Genomic DNA, 18054 nt, shown 5'->3' with positions numbered 1-18054 from the left:
AATATTAATGAAGTTGCACAATAGAGCGCGCTGATTGGTTTGAACCAAGCCTTACTCATGCATTAATGCAACACACTGTAAGACGTAATAAGACTCACTCTGGCATTTGTGGTGGAATTTAGATTTGTGTGGAATCCCCTTGCGAGCTGGTGCATTTTGCGGTACACCTATAACGATAGTAATAAGTATAACAGTAGTTAAGGGGTGTACCTCCTCCACCCAGAGTTAAGTACTCAGTGACGGGTGTGTAAGAGGCTTTTAGGACATTCTCGGGGATAAAACTTGGACTGGTTTTTATTTAGTAGTGGACTAAATTAACCCGAGATTGTAATTAGTTCTACCACTGCTATCTTGCTGTTTCACAGACAAAAGGGCCCGAATCCTAAGAATAGAGTAGGTCAGATTATTAGGAAAAGAAATTGTTAAATAAATAAATTCTTAAATAACATCTTAATCGGTATCCATTAGTTAGTAGTGGCCACAAAAGTCAGACAAGAAACCTAGAAATATTAGGGCGAGGTTGATTGATCAATGATGCACCAGGAGCAATCCCGAAAAAAAAATATGACCCTAACTGGATTGGACCGATCTGGACAGTTTCCACATCTTGGGATGGTTTGCAGATTAATCAAGCAAAAGCTAAGCGCTGTTAGTAAGATTTCATTCTCAATTTCTTGTTGCTTTTGGTGTTAAACTCTGATATAAAAAGAAACAGATGAGAGCAGAATGCAGTAAATGGCTCAGCTAAGCTCTCAGGTTTAAAATGATTTTAGAACCGATTTTAAGAACAAAAATGCCTTTTGCAATTAATTGTCAATGAAAAGCTAAAATCTAAATATTGAGTGTCTAGTAGCAAAAAGCACAAGCACAGAAACTGACAGTAACATTATGTTTTGTCTTAGAAGATGAGATTCTGTGTGACTGCACTGTTATCTTGGTTTAGCCCTCACCATGACTTTTGACTTTTGGCTGTAAAAGTAACAGAGACATGTCTGAATAAAAAATGTGCCATGTAAGTCTGTGCAAACAAGCAGCTTTATGGTTGGATTTAAATATTTTTAAATCTAAAAAAGTAACATAAATGGGGGTTCAAATAATACTTTGATGGATGCAGTTAACCCCTGAAAAATCTAAAACTGTTGTTGACTGTAACAGCATTTCTTTGAAAAAGCATGTCAACTCTGTTTTATATGTTTTAGGACGGGCTTGAGTAAAAGATTACAATAAAATTATGTTATTGAAGTTAATGTTATGTTTAATGTATGTTTAAATTGAGTAAACATACATTAACAGTTCTGGATTGCTCAAAACTCTCTTTCTCTCTCATTAGATATCAGCTATGAGCTGCTATCTGCCTGTTCCATGACAACTGATAATCACAGTGTTCAGTTGGAAATGACATTATGTCAGAGTATAATTGTTATTGATTGGTGATTGTAAGCAGAGCAGCCTAGGAACTTATTGCGAGTGTTGAAGCTGGCTTCTGATGATGAAACTGCAAACTATCTTAGGTAAACTTGATTTATTTATTTATTTGAATCTCTGACTCCAGCTCTTCTTCATCTATCAGACTGGTCATTCTTTGGGTTAAACTGTAAACTATCCCAATAGCTAAAACCCTGCTCATGCACCATTTGGAATCGTAAAAAACCTTTTGTCTTTTCTCCTTTCTATGCTAGAGCCATGTTCCCACTTGTATCCCATGCTCTACAGAGCTTTGGCCCTGTCAGTGCTAGGCACACTGATTGATGCAGTAGGTCACCAAGTTTATGGACGGGGGGAAATTAGAGTGTCATGATAGCCTATGGCAAAGTCCCACTAAAGCAAGGGCTGTGGAAGTGCATTAGCACAACAAAACAAACGATCAAAGCATCCCACATTCGTTTTCACCTTGCATGTAGACTTTCCAGTTGACCCAGCAGCACCTCCCACGATTTGCTAAACCCATCCTCATGCACCATTTGGAATCATGAAAAGCCTTTTGTCTTTTTTCATTTCTGTACTTTTACCCATGCACTAAAAAAGCAATATGGAGTGCTTCACGGATTTGCGTGTCATCCTTTTGCAGGGGCCATGCTAATCTTCTCTGTATTGATCCAATTTTAGTATATGTGCCACCGTAGCGAGCACAGACCAGCGGTCAGGCTCAGGGCATATACACGCCTCGAGTCCCAGCAATGTTCCTTCAAGGTGGTGGGACCCGAAGAGCCATGTTCCCACTTGTATGCCGTGCACTACAGAGCTTTGGCCCTGTCAGTGCTAGGCACACTGATTGATGCAGTAGGTCACCAAGTTTATGGACAGGGGGAAATTAGAGTGTCAGGATAGCCTATGGCAAAGTCCCACTAAAGCAAGGGCTTTGGAAGTGCATTAGCACAACAAAACAAACGATCAAAGCATCCCACATTCGTTTTCACCATGCATGTAGACTTTCCAGTTGACCCAGCAGCACCTCCCACGATTTGCTAAACCCATCCTCATGCACCATTTGGAATCGTGAAAAGCCTTTTGTCTTTTTTCATTTCTGTACTTTTACCCACGCACTAAAACAGCAATATGGATCGCTTTACGGATTTGCGTGTCATCCTTTCGCAGGGACCATGCTAATCTTCTCTGTATCAATCCAATTTTAGTATATGTGCCACCGTAGTGAGCACTCAGGCTCAGGGCATATGTACGCCTCGAGTCCCAGCAATGTTCCTTCAAGGTGGTGGGACCCGAAGAGCCATGTTCCCACTTGTATGCCGTGCACTACAGAGCTTTGGCCCTGTCAGTGCTAGGCACACTGATTGATGCAGTAGGTCACCAAGTTTATGGACAGGGGGAAATTAGAGTGTCAGGATAGCCTATGGCAAAGTCCCACTAAAGCAAGGGCTTTGGAAGTGCATTAGCACAACAAAACAAACGATCAAAGCATCCCACATTCGTTTTCACCATGCATGTAGACTTTCCAGTTGACCCAGCAGCACCTCCCACGATTTGCTAAACCCATCCTCATGCACCATTTGGAATCGTGAAAAGCCTTTTGTCTTTTTGCATTTCTGTACTTTTACCCACGCACTAAAACAGCAATATGGAGCGCTTCACGGATTTGCGTGTCATCCTTTTGCAGGGGCCATGCTAATCTTCTCTGTATCGATCCAATTTTAGTATATGTGCAACCATAGTGAGCACAGACCAGTGGTCAGGCTCAGGGCATATGTACGCCTCGAGTCCCAGCAATGTTCCTCCAGGGTGGTGGGAACCGGAGAGCCATGTTCCCACTTGTATGCCGTGCACTACAGAGCTTTGGCCCTGTCAGTGCTAGGCAAACTAATTGATGCAGTAGGTCACCAAGTTTATGGACAGGGGGAAATTAGAGTGTCAGGATAGCCTATGGCAAAGTCCCAGTAAAGCAAGGGCTTTGGAAGTGCATTGGTTGCACAACAAAGCAAACGATCAAAGCATCCCACATTCGTTTTCACCATGCATGTAGACTTTCCAGTTGACCCAGCAGCACCTCCCACGATTTGCTAAACCCATCCTCATGCACCATTTGGAATCGTGAAAAGCCTTTTGTCTTTTTTCATTTCTGTACTTTTACCCACGCACTAAAACAGCAATATGGAGCGCTTCACGGATTTGCGTGTGATCCTTTCGCAGGGGCCATGCTAATCTTCTCTGTATCGATCCAATTTTAGTATATGTGCCACCGTAGCGAGCACAGACCAGTGGTCAGGCTCAGGGCATATGTACGCCTCGAGTCCGAGCAATGTTCCTTCAAGGTGGTGGGACCCGAAGAGCCATGTTCCCACTTATATACCGTGCACTACAGAGCTTTGGCCCTGTCAGTGCTAGGCACACTGATTGATGCAGTAGGTCACCAAGTTTATGGACGGGGGGAAATTAGAGTGTCACGATAGCCTATGGCAATCCCACTAAAGCAAGGGCTTTGGAAGTGCATTAGCACAACAAAACAAATGATCAAAGCATCCCACATTCGTTTTCACCATGCATGTAGACTTTCCAGTTGACCCAGCAGCAGCACCTCCCACGATTTGCTAAACCCATCCTCATGCACCATTTGGAAACGTGAAAAGCCTTTTGTCTTTTTTCATTTCTGTACTTTTACCCACGCACTAAAAAAGCAATATGGAGCGCTTCACGGATTTGCGTGTCATCCTTTCGCAGGGGCCATGCTAATCTTCTCTGTATCGATCCAATTTTAGTATATGTGCCACCGTAGCGAGCACAGATCAGCAGTCAGGCTCAGGGCATATGTACGCCTCGAGTCCCAGCAATGTTCCTCCAAGGTGGTGGGACCTGGAGAGCCATGTTCCCACTTGTATGCCGTGCACTACAGAGCTTTGGCCCTGTCAGTGCTAGGCACACTGATTGATGCAGTACGTCACCAAGTTTATGGACAGGGGGAAATTAGAGTGTCAGGATAGCCTATGGCAAAGTCCCAGTAAAGCAAGGGCTTTGGAAGTGCATTGGTTGCACAACAAAGCAAACGATCAAAGCATCCCACATTCGTTTTCACCATGCATGTAGACTTTCCAGTTGACCCAGCAGCACCTCCCACGATTTGCTAAACCCATCCTCATGCACCATTTGGAATCGTGAAAAGCCTTTTGTCTTTTTTCATTTCTGTACTTTTACCCACGCACTAAAACAGCAATATGGAGCGCTTCACGGATTTGCGTGTCATCCTTTCACAGGGGCCATGCTAATCTTCTCTGTATCGATCCAATTTTAGTATATGTGCCACCGTAGCGAGCACAGACAAGTGGTCAGGCTCAGGGCATATGTACGCCTCGAGTCCCAGCAATGTTCCTTCAAGGTGGTGGGACCCGAAGAGCCATGTTCCCACTTATATACCGTGCACTACAGAGCTTTGGCCCTGTCAGTGCTAGGCACACTGATTGATGCAGTAGGTCACCAAGTTTATGGACGGGGGGAAATTAGAGTGTCACGATAGCCTATGGCAATCCCACTAAAGCAAGGGCTTTGGAAGTGCATTAGCACAACAAAACAAACGATCAAAGCATCCCACATTCGTTTTCACCATGCATGTAGACTTTCCAGTTGACCCAGCAGCACCTCCCACGATTTGCTAAACCCATCCTCATGCACCATTTGGAATCGTGAAAAGCCTTTTGTCTTTTTGCATTTCTGTACTTTTACCCACGCACTAAAACAGCAATATGGAGCGCTTCACGGATTTGCGTGTCATCCTTTCGCAGGGGCCATGCTAATCTTCTCTGTATCGATCCAATTTTAGTATATGTGCCACCGTAGCGAGCACAGATCAGCAGTCAGGCTCAGGGCATATGTACGCCTCGAGTCCCAGCAATGTTCCTCCAAGGTGGTGGGACCTGGAGAGCCATGTTCCCACTTGTATGCCGTGCACTACAGAGCTTTGGCCCTGTCAGTGCTAGGCACACTGATTGATGCAGTAGGTCACCAAGTTTATGGACGGGGGGAAATTAGAGTGTCACGATAGCCTATGGCAATCCCACTAAAGCAAGGGCTTTGGAAGTGCATTAGCACAACAAAACAAACGATCAAAGCATCCCACATTCGTTTTCACCATGCATGTAGACTTCCCAGTTGACCCAGCAGCACCTCCCACGATTTGCTAAACCCATCCTCATGCACCATTTGGAATCGTGAAAAGCCTTTTGTCTTTTTGCATTTCTGTACTTTTACCCACGCACTAAAACAGCAATATGGAGTGCTTCACGGATTTGCGTGTCATCCTTTCGCAGGGGCCATGCTAATCTTCTCTGTATCGATCCAATTTTTGTATATGTGCCACCGTAGCGAGCACAGACCAGTGGTCAGGCTCAGGGCATATGTATGCCTCGAGTCCCAGCAATGTTCCTCCAGGGTGGTGGAAACCGGAGAGCCATGTTCCCACTTGTATGCCGTGCACTACAGAGCTTTGGCCCTGTCAGTGCTAGGCACACTGATTGATGCAGTAGGTCACCAAGTTTATGGACGGGGGGAAATTAGAGTGTCAGGATAGCCTATGGCAATCCCACTAAAGCAAGGGCTTTGGAAGTGCATTAGCAAAACAAAACAAATGATCAAAGCATCCCACATTCGTTGTCACCATGCATGTAGACTTTCCAGTTGACCCAGCAGCACCTCCCACGATTTGCTAAACCCATCGTCATGCACCATTTGGAAACGTGAAAAGCCTTTTGTCTTTTTACATTTCTGTACTTTTACCCACGCACTAAACAAGCAATATGGAGCGCTTCACGGATTTGCGTGTCATCCTTTCGCAGGGGCCATGCTAATCTTCTCTGTATCGATCCAATTTTAGTATATGTGCCACCGTAGCGAGCACAGATCAGCAGTCAGGCTCAGGGCATATGTACGCCTCGAGTCCCAGCAATGTTCCTCCAAGGTGGTGGGACCTGGAGAGCCATGTTCCCACTTGTATGCCGTGCACTACAGAGCTTTGGCCCTGTCAGTGCTAGGCACACTGATTGATGCAGTAGGTCACCAAGTTTATGGACGGGGGGGAAATTTGAGTGTCACGATAGCCTATGGCAATCCCACTAAAGCAAGGGCTTTGGAAGTGCATTAGCACAACAAAACAAATGATCAAAGCATCCCACATTCGTTTTCACCATGCATGTAGACTTTCCAGCTGACCCAGCAGCACCTCCCACGATTTGCTAAACCCATCCTCATGCACCATTTGGAAACGTGAAAAGCCTTTTGTCTTTTTTCATTTCTGTACTTTTACCCACGCACTAAAAAAGCAATATGGAGCGCTTCACGGATTTGCGTGTCATCCTTTCGCAGGGGCCATGCTAATCTTCTCTGTATCGATCCAATTTTAATATATGTGCCACCGTAGCGAGCACAGATCAGCAGTCAGGCTCAGGGCATATGTACGCCTCGAGTCCCAGCAATGTTCCTCCAAGGTGGTGGGACCTGGAGAGCCATGTTCCCACTTGTATGCCGTGCACTACAGAGCTTTGGCCCTGTCAGTGCTAGGCACACTGATTGATGCAGTAGGTCACCAAGTTTATGGACAGGGGGAAATTAGAGTGTCAGGATAGCCTATGGCAAAGTCCCAGTAAAGCAAGGGCTTTGGAAGTGCATTGGTTGCACAACAAAGCAAACGATCAAAGCATCCCACATTCGTTTTCACCATGCATGTAGACTTTCCAGTTGACCCAGCAGCACCTCCCACGATTTGCTAAACCCATCCTCATGCACCATTTGGAATCGTGAAAAGCCTTTTGTCTTTTTTCATTTCTGTACTTTTACCCACGCACCAAAACAGCAATATGGAGCGCTTCACGGATTTGCGTGTCATCCTTTCGCAGGGGCCATGCTAATCTTCTCTGTATCGATCCAATTTTAGTATATGTGCCACCGTAGCGAGCACAGATCAGTAGTCAGGCTCAGGGCATATGTACGCCTCGAGTCCCAGCAATGTTCCTCCAAGGTGGTGGGACCTGGAGAGCCATGTTCCCACTTGTGTGCCGTGCACTACAGAGCTTTGGCCCTGTCAGTGCTAGGCACACTGATTGATGCAGTAGGTCACCAAGTTTATGGACAGGGGGAAATTAGAGTGTCAGGATAGCCTATGGCAAAGTCCCAGTAAAGCAAGGGCTTTGGAAGTGCATTGGTTGCACAACAAAGCAAACGATCAAAGCATCCCACATTCGTTTTCACCATGCATGTAGACTTTCCAGTTGACCCAGCAGCACCTCCCACGATTTGCTAAACCCATCCTCATGCACCATTTGGAATCGTGAAAAGGCTTTTGTCTTTTTTCATTTCTGTACTTTTACCCACGCACTAAAACAGCAATATGGAGCGCTTCACGGATTTGCGTGTCATCCTTTCGCAGGGGCCATGCTAATCTTCTCTGTATCGATCCAATTTTAGTATATGTGCCACCGTAGCAAGCTCGGACGAGTGGACAGGCTCAGGGCATATGTACGCCTCGAGTCCCAGCAATGTTCCTCCAAGGTGGTGGGACCTGGAGAGCCATGTTCCCACTTGTATGCCGTGCACTACAGAGCTTTGGCCCTGTCAGTGCTAGGCACACTGATTGATGCAGTAGGTCACCAAGTTTATGGACAGGGGGAAATTAGAGTGTCAGGATAGCCTATGGCAAAGTCCCAGTAAAGCAAAGGCTTTGGAAGTGCATTGGTTGCACAACAAAGCAAACGATCAAAGCATCCCACATTCGTTTTCACCATGCATGTAGACTTTCCAGTTGACCCAGCAGCACCTCCCACGATTTGCTAAACCCATCCTCATGCACCATTTGGAATCGTGAAAAGCCTTTTGTCTTTTTTCATTTCTGTACTTTTACCCACGCACTAAAACAGCAATATGGAGCGCTTCACGGATTTGCGTGTGATCCTTTCGCAGGGGCCATGCTAATCTTCTCTGTATCGATCCAATTTTAGTATATGTGCCACCGTAGCGAGCACAGACCAGTGGTCAGGCTCAGGGCATATGTACGCCTCGAGTCCCAGCAATGTTCCTCCAGGGTGGTGGGAACCGGAGAGCCATGTTCCCACTTGTATGCCGTGCACTACAGAGCGTTGGCCCTGTCAGTGCTAGGCACACTGATTGATGCAGTAGGTCACCAAGTTTATGGACAGGGGGAAATTAGAGTGTCAGGATAGCCTATGGCAATCCCACTAAAGCAAGGGCTTTGGAAGTGCATTAGCACAACAAAACAAATGATCAAAGCATCCCACATTCGTTGTCACCATGCATGTAGACTTTCCAGTTGACCCAGCAGCACCTCCCACGATTTGCTAAACCCATCGTCATGCACCATTTGGAAACGTGAAAAGCCTTTTGTCTTTTTTCATTTCTGTATTTTTACCCACGCACTAAAAAAGCAATAAGGAGCGCTTCACGGATTTGCGTGTCATCCTTTCGCAGGGGCCATGCTAATCTTCTCTGTATCGATCCAATTTTAGTATATGTGCCACCGTAGCGAGCACAGATCAGTAGTCAGGCTCAGGGCATATGTACGCCTCGAGTCCCAGCAATGTTCCTCCAAGGTGGTGGGACCTGGAGAGCCATGTTCCCACTTGTATGCCGTGCACTACAGAGCTTTGGCCCTGTCAGTGCTAGGCACACTGATTGATGCAGTAGGTCACCAAGTTTATGGACAGGGGGAAATTAGAGTGTCAGGATAGCCTATGGCAAAGTCCCAGTAAAGCAAGGGCTTTGGAAGTGCATTGGTTGCACAACAAAGCAAACGATCAAAGCATCCCACATTCGTTTTCACCATGCATGTAGACTTTCCAGTTGACCCAGCAGCACCTCCCACGATTTGCTAAACCCATCCTCATGCACCATTTGGAATCGTGAAAAGCCTTTTGTCTTTTTTCATTTCTGTACTTTTACCCACGCACTAAAACAGCAATATGGAGCGCTTCACGGATTTGCGTGTCATCCTTTCGCAGGGGCCATGCTAATCTTCTCTGTATCGATCCAATTTTAGTATATGTGCCACCGTAGCAAGCACGGACGAGTGGACAGGCTCAGGGCATATGTACGCCTCGAGTCCCAGCAATGTTCCTCCAAGGTGGTGGGACCTGGAGAGCCATGTTCCCACTTGTATGCCGTGCACTACAGAGCTTTGGCCCTGTCAGTGCTAGGCACACTGATTGATGCAGTAGGTCACCAAGTTTATGGACGGGGGGAAATTAGAGTGTCAGGATAGCCTATGGCAATCCCACTAAAGCAAGGGCTTTGGAAGTGCATTAGCACAACAAAACAAATGATCAAAGCATCCCACATTCATTTTCACCATGCATGTAGACTTTCCAGTTGACCCAGCAGCACCTCCCACGATTTGCTAAACCCATCGTCATGCACCATTTGGAAACGTGAAAAGCCTTTTGTCTTTTTTCATTTCTGTACTTTTACCCACGCACTAAAAAAGCAATATGGAGCGCTTCACGGATTTGCGTGTCATCCTTTCGTAGGGGCCATGCTAATCTTCTCTGTATCGATCCAATTTTAGTATATGTGCCACCGTAGCGAGCACAGATCAGCAGTCAGGCTCAGGGCATATGTACGCCTCGAGTCCCAGCAATGTTCCTCCAAGGTGGTGGGACCTGGAGAGCCATGTTCCCACTTGTATGCCGTGCACTACAGAGCTTTGGCCCTGTCAGTGCTAGGCACACTGATTGATGCAGTAGGTCACCAAGTTTATGGACAGGGGGAAATTAGAGTGTCAGGATAGCCTATGGCAAAGTCCCAGTAAAGCAAGGGCTTTGGAAGTGCATTGGTTGCACAACAAAGCAAACGATCAAAGCATCCCACATTCGTTTTCACCATGCATGTAGACTTTCCAGTTGACCCAGCAGCACCTCCCACGATTTGCTAAACCCATCCTCATGCACCATTTGGAATCGTGAAAAGCCTTTTGTCTTTTTCATTTCTGTACTTTTACCCACGCACTAAAACAGCAATATGGAGCGCTTCACGGATTTGCGTGTGATCCTTTCGCAGGGGCCATGCTAATCTTCTCTGTATCGATCCAATTTTAGTATATGTGCCACCGTAGCGAGCACAGACCAGTGGTCAGGCTCAGGGCATATGTACGCCTCGAGTCCCAGCAATGTTCCTTCAAGGTGGTGGGAACCGGAGAGCCATGTTCCCACTTGTATGCCGTGCACTACAGAGCTTTGGCCCTGTCAGTGCTAGGCACACTGATTGATGCAGTAGGTCACCAAGTTTATGGACGGGGGGGAAATTAGAGTGTCACGATAGCCTATGGCAATCCCACTAAAGCAAGGGCTTTGGAAGTGCATTAGCACAACAAAACAAATGATCAAAGCATCCCACATTCGTTTTCACCATGCATGTAGACTTTCCAGTTGACCCAGCAGCACCTCCCACGATTTGCTAAACCCATCCTCATGCACCATTTGGAATCGTGAAAAGCCTTTTGTCTTTTTTCATTTCTGTACTTTTACCCACGCACTAAAACAGCAATATGGAGCGCTTCACGGATTTGCGTGTCATCCTTTCGCAGGGGCCATGCTAATCTTCTCTGTATCGATCCAATTTTAGTATATGTGCCACCGTAGCGAGCACAGACTAGTGGTCAGGCTCAGGGCATATGTACGCCTCGAGTCCCAGCAATGTTCCTTCAAGGTGGTGGGACCCGAAGAGCCATGTTCCCACTTGTATGCCGTGCACTACAGAGCTTTGGCCCTGTCAGTGCTACGCACACTGATTGATGCAGTAGGTCACCAAGTTTATGGACAGGGGGAAATTAGAGTGTCAGGATAGCCTATGGCAAAGTCCCACTAAAGCAAGGGCTTTGGAAGTGCATTAGCACAACAAAACAAACGATCGAAGCATCCCACATTCGTTTTCACCATGCATGTAGACTTTCCAGTTGACCCAGTAGCACCTCCCACGATTTGCTAAACCCATTCTCATGCACCATTTGGAATCGTGAAAAGCCTTTTGTCTTTTTTCATTTCTGTACTTTTACCCACGCACTAAAACAGCAATATGGAGCACTTCACGGATTTGCGTGTCATCCTTTCGCAGGGGCCATGCTAATCTTCTCTGTATCGACCCAATTTTAGTATATGTGCCACCATAGTAAGCAGTCAGGCTCAGGGCATATGTACGCCTCGAGTCCCAGCAATGTTCCTCCAAGGTGGTGGGACCTAGAGAGCCATGTTCCCACTTGTATGCCGTGCACTACAGAGCTTTGGCCCTGTCAGTGCTAGGCACACTGATTGATGCAGTAGGTCACCAAGTTTATGGACAGGGGGAAATTAGAGTGTCAGGATAGCCTATGGCAAAGTCCCACTAAAGCAAGGGCTTTGGAAGTGCATTGGTTGCACAACAAAACAAACGATCAAAGCATCCCACATTCGTTTTCACCATGCATGTAGACTTTCCAGTTGACCCAGTAGCACCTCCCACGATTTGCTAAACCCATCCTCATGCACCATTTGGAATCGTGAAAAGGCTTTTGTCTTTTTTCATTTCTGTACTTTTACCCACGCACTAAAACAGCAATATGGAGCGCTTCACGGATTTGCGTGTCATCCTTTCGCAGGGGCCATGCTAATATTCTCTGTATCGATCCAAGTATATGTTTTTTTTTTCAAAACATCAGTTCAGAAGCATATAAAAATATCATTTACAAACATTCCATATGACATTATGTTGGTTTCAAAACAGGAAAACAACAAGCATAATCATTCTGGCAAATCTATTTTCAAACCATCTAGTGAGTACGTAATATAAGGAGTATTCAACATAAACGTTTTGTAAAATTCAGTCTCTTTTTCTTCCATTCTAAAATATTGTTCCACAGTTTTAATATAGTTTTCCAGTTTCTTTTATACATTGTCCATAACTCCATTTTAGCATGTTTATTTTTAACAATGTTTCTCCTTTCTCAAATTACAGTTCTTGCAACTGATAGAAACAAATTGGCAATTCTTGTTTTACTTCCATTAAAACTAGGGATGCACGATATATCGGCGCCCATATCGTTATTGTCCGATAAATGCTATTTTTAAGATTATCGTTATCGATCCGATGTTGACACCTTGCAATTTCGAAATCATATCTTTTTTGCTTCAAGTATAGACTATTCAGTTCATAAGAGCAGTTCAATCTTTTATGAAGTTTGCTGTATAAAAATATAACAATTTAAAATATTTATTATTATCGGCCTATACATATCGGCTATCGGCCTCCAAGTCTGAAGAATTATCGGTTATCGGTATCGGCCAAAAAATCCATATCGGTGCATCCCTAATTAAAACCAAATAAAAATATTTTATACCATTCTGTCTTCTCCTCAATCAGTTTTACTTTTCATCATTTGTTTAATACTTTCTTTTAACTTTGCCATAAATGTATTAAATTCAACACATTTTAAAAACAAATGCATAATACCTTCATTTTCCAGTCCACATATTTTGCATGATGCATTCTCACTGCTTCCAATTTGTGCCAGTTTTGTTTCAGTGAAAATAACATTATGTCTGATGAAATAATCCAACGTTTCAATTTTTGCGTCTAAATATTTCCATTTTAAATTCTTCCAGATTCCCTCTTCGTCTATTTCCACAAATATTTTTTTCCAAAATTGTTCTGAAACTGGTCTTTTATGCACTTTGTTTCTGAAACAAATGTAGAAATTTTTGAGAACACATTCTTGAAAATCTTTCTCATTTTCCTTTAAAAACATTTTCACATTATTCCTTCATTCGAATCTATGATTTCAAAACTTTCTGGATCCACACCTACAAATGTTTCCATAATTTATCGTCCACCCAAACTAAATAATGAATTTCTAAATGACTTTGCTGCTTTTTAACACATATTACCACCCTCTCACCTAATATTACGGTTTTAGGAGATTTTAATATTCATGTGGATAATTTTAATAACTCTCTTACAAGAGATTTTATATCCTGTCTTGAGAGCTTTGGACTTCAACAGCATGTCAATGTTCCCACACACTCTAAAGGACACACCCTCAACCTCATCTGCTGCTCTGGTGTTTCACCCATTGACCTCTCTGCTGAGGAACTCCCTATAACGGATAATTTTCTCCTCTGATTTAATTTTGCACTCTCTCTTTCTTCCACCAAATCTCTCCGTACTATTTCCTTCCGTAACATAAAACATTAATTTAAAATCCTTTTTTTGCTAGTATTAACTCTCTTCCTGAAATTACTAACCTTTCATCACCAAATGATTTAGTTTCTCATTACAACACTGGACTTCACTATAAGTCTCTGTAATAAAGTTCATGGCCCTTTGGCCGCCAGAAAGAAGGAGGCAGAGAACCAACGCAGTTTTAAAATATTTATTAATAACAGGGACAGCAGTCTCCGTGTCTAAACCAAAACGGACAGACGGCAGCTCCTCACGAAGACTGCCGTCAAATTGAAAGCAAAAGTAAAATATGTCCGGGCCCGGTCCTCTCTCGGCTTCCTCTGCCATAGTTCCTCCTTTTATGGTCCAGAGCTCCTTCCGTGGGATCCGAGGCAGGTGCGCACCGCAGGTGTATCCACTTACGCGGTGGCCTTACTCCGTTCCCACGGCTCTCGGCCACGCCCCCTCGCCACAGTCTCATATGGATTTTTTGAACATCTGACAAATAAAGTCAATCAGGTAAGCAATGAGCCTAGCTGCTGCTGCTTCTCTTCTGTTTCTGCATATTAACAGCAGGTGTTCATCATCAGTGCTCAATCATCACTTAATTAAACTCATCATCGGCTCATTAACTTTACTCTGCTGCTGAGTAAATTTTGCTCAATTTAGAGAGGGACTAAATGTTCTCTGAACTGAGTAAATTTTACTCTGATGATTTTACTGTGTACAGGTATGGATCATATGTTTTGTCCCAGCTAAGATCTTAAAAATGTTCTTTACTTCTCATAGTAACAACTAATGATAATAATTGTCATGGTCACATATATTGGTGTATATGAAGGGATATTTATTTATTAGCATGATGGTTGCTATATTTTAATGAAACAACTGTTTACTATGTGAATGGAGCTATCAAACCGACACGAGCGTTGAAAATAATACATAAGCTAAACTTTTTCAGGTTTTGTGCAGCCATATATACATATAAGTAATATCACAGTATAAAAATAACCTACAACACGAAATCTCTAGGACAGGTGAACTTTCTGACGACACAGCGTCACCAGCACAGACCAAACACTGCACAAAGAATGAGATATTTCAAACATGATGTGACCTTAGCATTAATGTAACAATAAAAATAACTTACCGCACAAAATCTCTGTAATGGATGAACGTCTGACAGCGCAGCGTCAGGCACACAGACAAAATACTGCACACACAGTGAAATATTTTAAATGTGATGTGAGCAAAACATACTGTTTATCAGAACAGGATAAAAATAACCTACCGCTCTAAATCACTATGACAGGTGTACTTGCTGACAGCGCAGCCTCACGAACAAAGACAAAATGCTGCACAAAGAGTGAAAAACTTCGAACGTGATGTAACCAGAACATATTGTGCATCAATATAACAGTATAAAAATAACTTACCACACGAAATCTCAACAACAGGTGTACTTTCTGAAGGAGCAGCCTCACGAATACTGCTCAAAAAGTGAGATATTTCAAACATGTCGTGAACAAAATATACTGTGCATCAATATAACAGTATAAAAATAACTTTCCACACAAAATCACTTTAACATACGAATTAATCTCGACAGCAGATGAACTTTCTGACCCGATAAATTGAGCATTCAGAGCAAGAGAAACTTTGGAAAATCCTCAGCGCTGATTGGCCCTGATTTTAAACTTTAGACAATGCATCCCTCCGATTAGCCCAGGGTCTAAGCAAACTGTAGACAATCGCGGCTTCTCGTTGGACGAGAGTCTACAGTCTACAGTTACCATTGCACGTTCCCTGGGCAGATGTCTGCGAACTCCCCAAATGTGGGAATCTCGACTGCATAATTTCTGGTAGTGGGGGACTGCGTTCGCGCTCTCCCCTGAGCACAGTGGTTCAAGACAGAGTTCAGGCGGTAGCGTCTGGCCCGGCTGGAGTGGCGCTTCCTTCTCTTCCTCGTCCTTTGCCAAGCCTCTTTTGCTCCAGTAGAGCTGCCCGCGCCTGTGGAAGGCCTGCCCACCCGTCGCTGGAAGAGTCTGTTCTGACGCCGAAAACTACTCGAAAGGTCCCCCCTCAAAGCGGTTTGACCAGGTGAAGGAACACGCAAAGAGAGCCCCCGGTGGCTTTTGTCCGCCAAGCGAGTGTGCCCTGTGGAATGTCAGGATTTTATTTGCCGGCCTGCCGCTGTTACTGATGGAACGAATGCAGACCGTGTGAAAGGTCATCATTTTATCTGCCGTTAAGTAAGCGAACGCTTCTGCTCGGATCAGAGGTAACTTTGTTTCAAGAACTGCAATCTTTTGCAGACGTCTGTGGCGTTTTAGGCAGAGGGACGGTTCTAAACCAATCTGAACCAGAGGCAATTTCGCAGCCAGCCGTCGGTGGTTTCCCGTCCCAGGAATGTAAGGTGCTTGCAGCGAGAGGTTGTTTTGTTAGCGCTTCCGCTTTCGTCAGTGAAGTTCTTTTGCGGAACGTTTGTAGATCCCGTCGTGTTCTTCAAGCTATGTCAATTGAGCACTGTGCTGATAGGCTGACGTAAGAAAACAGGACACAAAATATACAAGGCAAGAGTGCAAAGCACGGAGCTCTAGGCAAAGGCGGTCCGAACCGCAGCGAAGCAGGAGGTCGACATGTCCAAATAGACCAAATCAGAAACTAAGCAGAGAAAAACGACATCTGTAGAGAAAGAAAACAGATGGAGGAAAAGAAAGAAAGAACAGGAGGATCCCCTCCCCTCCCCCCATAGAGGGTCTGTTATCCCCAGATCGAGTGCGTCCAGTGGAATCCATGTGTTGGCAGCCCCAACTGATGACAAAACACAAAGCAAGCATCTGGAGGAAGCTCAAACTCTTCATGCGTTGCCACAGTTACTAGCGAGTGGTTTGCAGGCACAGGCACGTCTGCTGCAAGTACAGCGCCGTCAGGGGACAGGGGTTGCTGGCCCATTCCCCATGCTCGGTTGCTGGGCATCACCGCCCTGGAGTACGGCCGATAGAAAACGGCGGCTGCCATTTGCGCCACCCGGCAACTCATACCCACCTGGCAGGGGAGATACCATGATCAAGAAGGTGGTTCATCCAGGGCTAGGCTTGGCCATTGCACTCCGGCCACGCTGACCCCTGCGAATTCCCCAAATGTTGGAATCTCGACGTCATAATTTCTGGTAGTGGGGGACTGCGTTCGCGCTCTCCCCTGAGTACAGTGGTTCAAGACAGAGTTCAGGCAGTAGCGTCGGACCCGGCTGGAGCGGCGCTTCCCTCTCTTCCTCGTCCTTTGCCAAGCCTCTTTTGCTTCAGTAGAGCCGCGCGCGCCTGTGGAAGGCCTGCCCACCCGTCGCTAGAAGAGTCTGTTCTGACGCCGAAAACTACTCGAAAGGTTCCCCCTCAAAGCGGTTTGACCAGGTGAAGGAACACGCAAAGAGAGCCCCCGGTGGCTTTTGTCCGCCAAGCGAGTGTGCCCTGTGGAATGTCAGAATTTTATTTGCCGGCCGGCCGCTGTTACTGACAGAACGAATGTAGACCGTGTGAAAGGTCATCATTTTTTCTGCCATTGAGTAAGCGAACTCAATGGTCCTTGCGAAATGTCCCCTTTCGTCACATTTGAAGCACCTGAATTCTGGGCGTTCCTTCATCACATTTTCTGAGCTCATGCATAGTCGACAGGTTTTTACCTGATTGGTGTGCATGACTCTAAAGTGCTGTGGCGCTTCCGCCGTCTCGATTTTGGTACTGTATGGTAAGGAGACCATCTCTTCCGGAAATCTGTTTTTTACAAACCTTGTTCCATCTTCTATGTTTGTGCCAGGATACAATCTTCTTTTAATTTTAGATATGGGGAAAACTCCCCATCTCTCTAGCTTGCTTAAAATTTCTTCATTTGCTAGGTAAACACGCAGATGCTTGAACGAAACAACATAGTCTCTGTTTTGTAACCTCCGTACTTCAGATTTCACTCCTTTAATTGTCAATCCATTGTCTATTAAAATTTCAGTGTCATCTTCAGTCTCCATTGTTACTTCATACTCCCTTTGTTTGTTTGGGTCTCACCGCCAGCATTCTTCCTTCTCCAATCAGCTCCGTGACTGCTTTGGTTATATCAAATCTTCTTGCATCTTTTACATTTTCTACTTCTACAGTTACTGTTGCTTCCTTTGTGCATACTCTTCTTTGTACCTCTTGCTTATCCTTACCTTTCTCACCTCTTCGTTGGCCGGGCTCTTCATTTTATTTATCTCTTTGTCTGTTGTCAAGTCCATTTTCTTTACCTCTCCGTCTATTATCCAGCCAGCCCATTTTCTTTATCCTTTCTTGCAAGTCCCTCCATCTCCATGTCGTTGCCGGGGAATCTGTCCATGATTAAAAATAAAACACACTACATAACCACCCTTCAGTCAGCAAAATGCTGCTGTTAGGT

At 44.9% G+C, this 18054-nt stretch overlaps 2 protein-coding genes, 20 non-coding genes and 1 pseudogene across 22 annotated transcripts in view; 3 read left to right on the top strand and 20 right to left on the bottom strand.

Annotated features, from left to right (window-relative positions):
- Window positions 1–18054, top strand: part of LOC137491105 (uncharacterized) — a 698540-nt gene that overhangs the window by 478799 nt on the left and 201687 nt on the right. The window lies entirely within an intron of this gene.
- LOC101883542 (uncharacterized) overlaps window positions 1–18054 on the top strand; it is a 152168-nt gene that overhangs the window by 87532 nt on the left and 46582 nt on the right. The window lies entirely within an intron of this gene.
- Window positions 2024–2130, bottom strand: LOC137494874 (U6 spliceosomal RNA). The gene has a single exon (XR_015484950.1). It is a non-coding gene; the product is annotated as a U6 spliceosomal RNA (small nuclear RNA).
- LOC137495047 (U6 spliceosomal RNA) lies at window positions 2551–2657 on the bottom strand. The gene has a single exon (XR_015485130.1). It is a non-coding gene; the product is annotated as a U6 spliceosomal RNA (small nuclear RNA).
- On the bottom strand, window positions 3068–3174 carry LOC137494900 (U6 spliceosomal RNA). Its single transcript, XR_015484999.1, has one exon. It is a non-coding gene; the product is annotated as a U6 spliceosomal RNA (small nuclear RNA).
- On the bottom strand, window positions 3598–3704 carry LOC137495039 (U6 spliceosomal RNA). The gene has a single exon (XR_015485122.1). It is a non-coding gene; the product is annotated as a U6 spliceosomal RNA (small nuclear RNA).
- Window positions 4126–4232, bottom strand: LOC137494584 (U6 spliceosomal RNA). The gene has a single exon (XR_015487988.1). It is a non-coding gene; the product is annotated as a U6 spliceosomal RNA (small nuclear RNA).
- On the bottom strand, window positions 4656–4762 carry LOC137494931 (U6 spliceosomal RNA). Its single transcript, XR_015484971.1, has one exon. It is a non-coding gene; the product is annotated as a U6 spliceosomal RNA (small nuclear RNA).
- Window positions 5181–5287, bottom strand: LOC137494716 (U6 spliceosomal RNA). The gene has a single exon (XR_015487977.1). It is a non-coding gene; the product is annotated as a U6 spliceosomal RNA (small nuclear RNA).
- On the bottom strand, window positions 5706–5812 carry LOC137494922 (U6 spliceosomal RNA). The gene has a single exon (XR_015484959.1). It is a non-coding gene; the product is annotated as a U6 spliceosomal RNA (small nuclear RNA).
- LOC137494715 (U6 spliceosomal RNA) lies at window positions 6231–6337 on the bottom strand. The gene has a single exon (XR_015487966.1). It is a non-coding gene; the product is annotated as a U6 spliceosomal RNA (small nuclear RNA).
- Window positions 6757–6863, bottom strand: LOC137494543 (U6 spliceosomal RNA). The gene has a single exon (XR_015484753.1). It is a non-coding gene; the product is annotated as a U6 spliceosomal RNA (small nuclear RNA).
- Window positions 7287–7393, bottom strand: LOC137494713 (U6 spliceosomal RNA). The gene has a single exon (XR_015487955.1). It is a non-coding gene; the product is annotated as a U6 spliceosomal RNA (small nuclear RNA).
- On the bottom strand, window positions 7817–7923 carry LOC137495022 (U6 spliceosomal RNA). Its single transcript, XR_015485093.1, has one exon. It is a non-coding gene; the product is annotated as a U6 spliceosomal RNA (small nuclear RNA).
- Window positions 8347–8453, bottom strand: LOC137495038 (U6 spliceosomal RNA). The gene has a single exon (XR_015485121.1). It is a non-coding gene; the product is annotated as a U6 spliceosomal RNA (small nuclear RNA).
- LOC137494903 (U6 spliceosomal RNA) lies at window positions 8872–8978 on the bottom strand. Its single transcript, XR_015484937.1, has one exon. It is a non-coding gene; the product is annotated as a U6 spliceosomal RNA (small nuclear RNA).
- Window positions 9402–9508, bottom strand: LOC137494866 (U6 spliceosomal RNA). The gene has a single exon (XR_015484754.1). It is a non-coding gene; the product is annotated as a U6 spliceosomal RNA (small nuclear RNA).
- LOC137495004 (U6 spliceosomal RNA) lies at window positions 9927–10033 on the bottom strand. The gene has a single exon (XR_015485065.1). It is a non-coding gene; the product is annotated as a U6 spliceosomal RNA (small nuclear RNA).
- LOC137495037 (U6 spliceosomal RNA) lies at window positions 10456–10562 on the bottom strand. The gene has a single exon (XR_015485120.1). It is a non-coding gene; the product is annotated as a U6 spliceosomal RNA (small nuclear RNA).
- Window positions 10982–11088, bottom strand: LOC137494712 (U6 spliceosomal RNA). The gene has a single exon (XR_015484572.1). It is a non-coding gene; the product is annotated as a U6 spliceosomal RNA (small nuclear RNA).
- Window positions 11509–11615, bottom strand: LOC137495066 (U6 spliceosomal RNA). Its single transcript, XR_015485164.1, has one exon. It is a non-coding gene; the product is annotated as a U6 spliceosomal RNA (small nuclear RNA).
- Window positions 12029–12128, bottom strand: LOC137495087 (U6 spliceosomal RNA; annotated as a pseudogene).
- On the top strand, window positions 16673–16836 carry LOC137494477 (U1 spliceosomal RNA). The gene has a single exon (XR_015486922.1). It is a non-coding gene; the product is annotated as a U1 spliceosomal RNA (small nuclear RNA).

Source organism: Danio rerio, chromosome 4, assembly GCF_052040795.2.
Source record: "Danio rerio strain M-AB ecotype USA chromosome 4, GRCz13ab, whole genome shotgun sequence".
In the NCBI taxonomy this organism is placed as follows: domain Eukaryota; kingdom Metazoa; phylum Chordata; class Actinopteri; order Cypriniformes; family Danionidae; genus Danio; species Danio rerio.
Note: the sequence above shows the minus strand (reverse complement) of the source record. Positions and strands in the feature narration are given on the sequence as shown.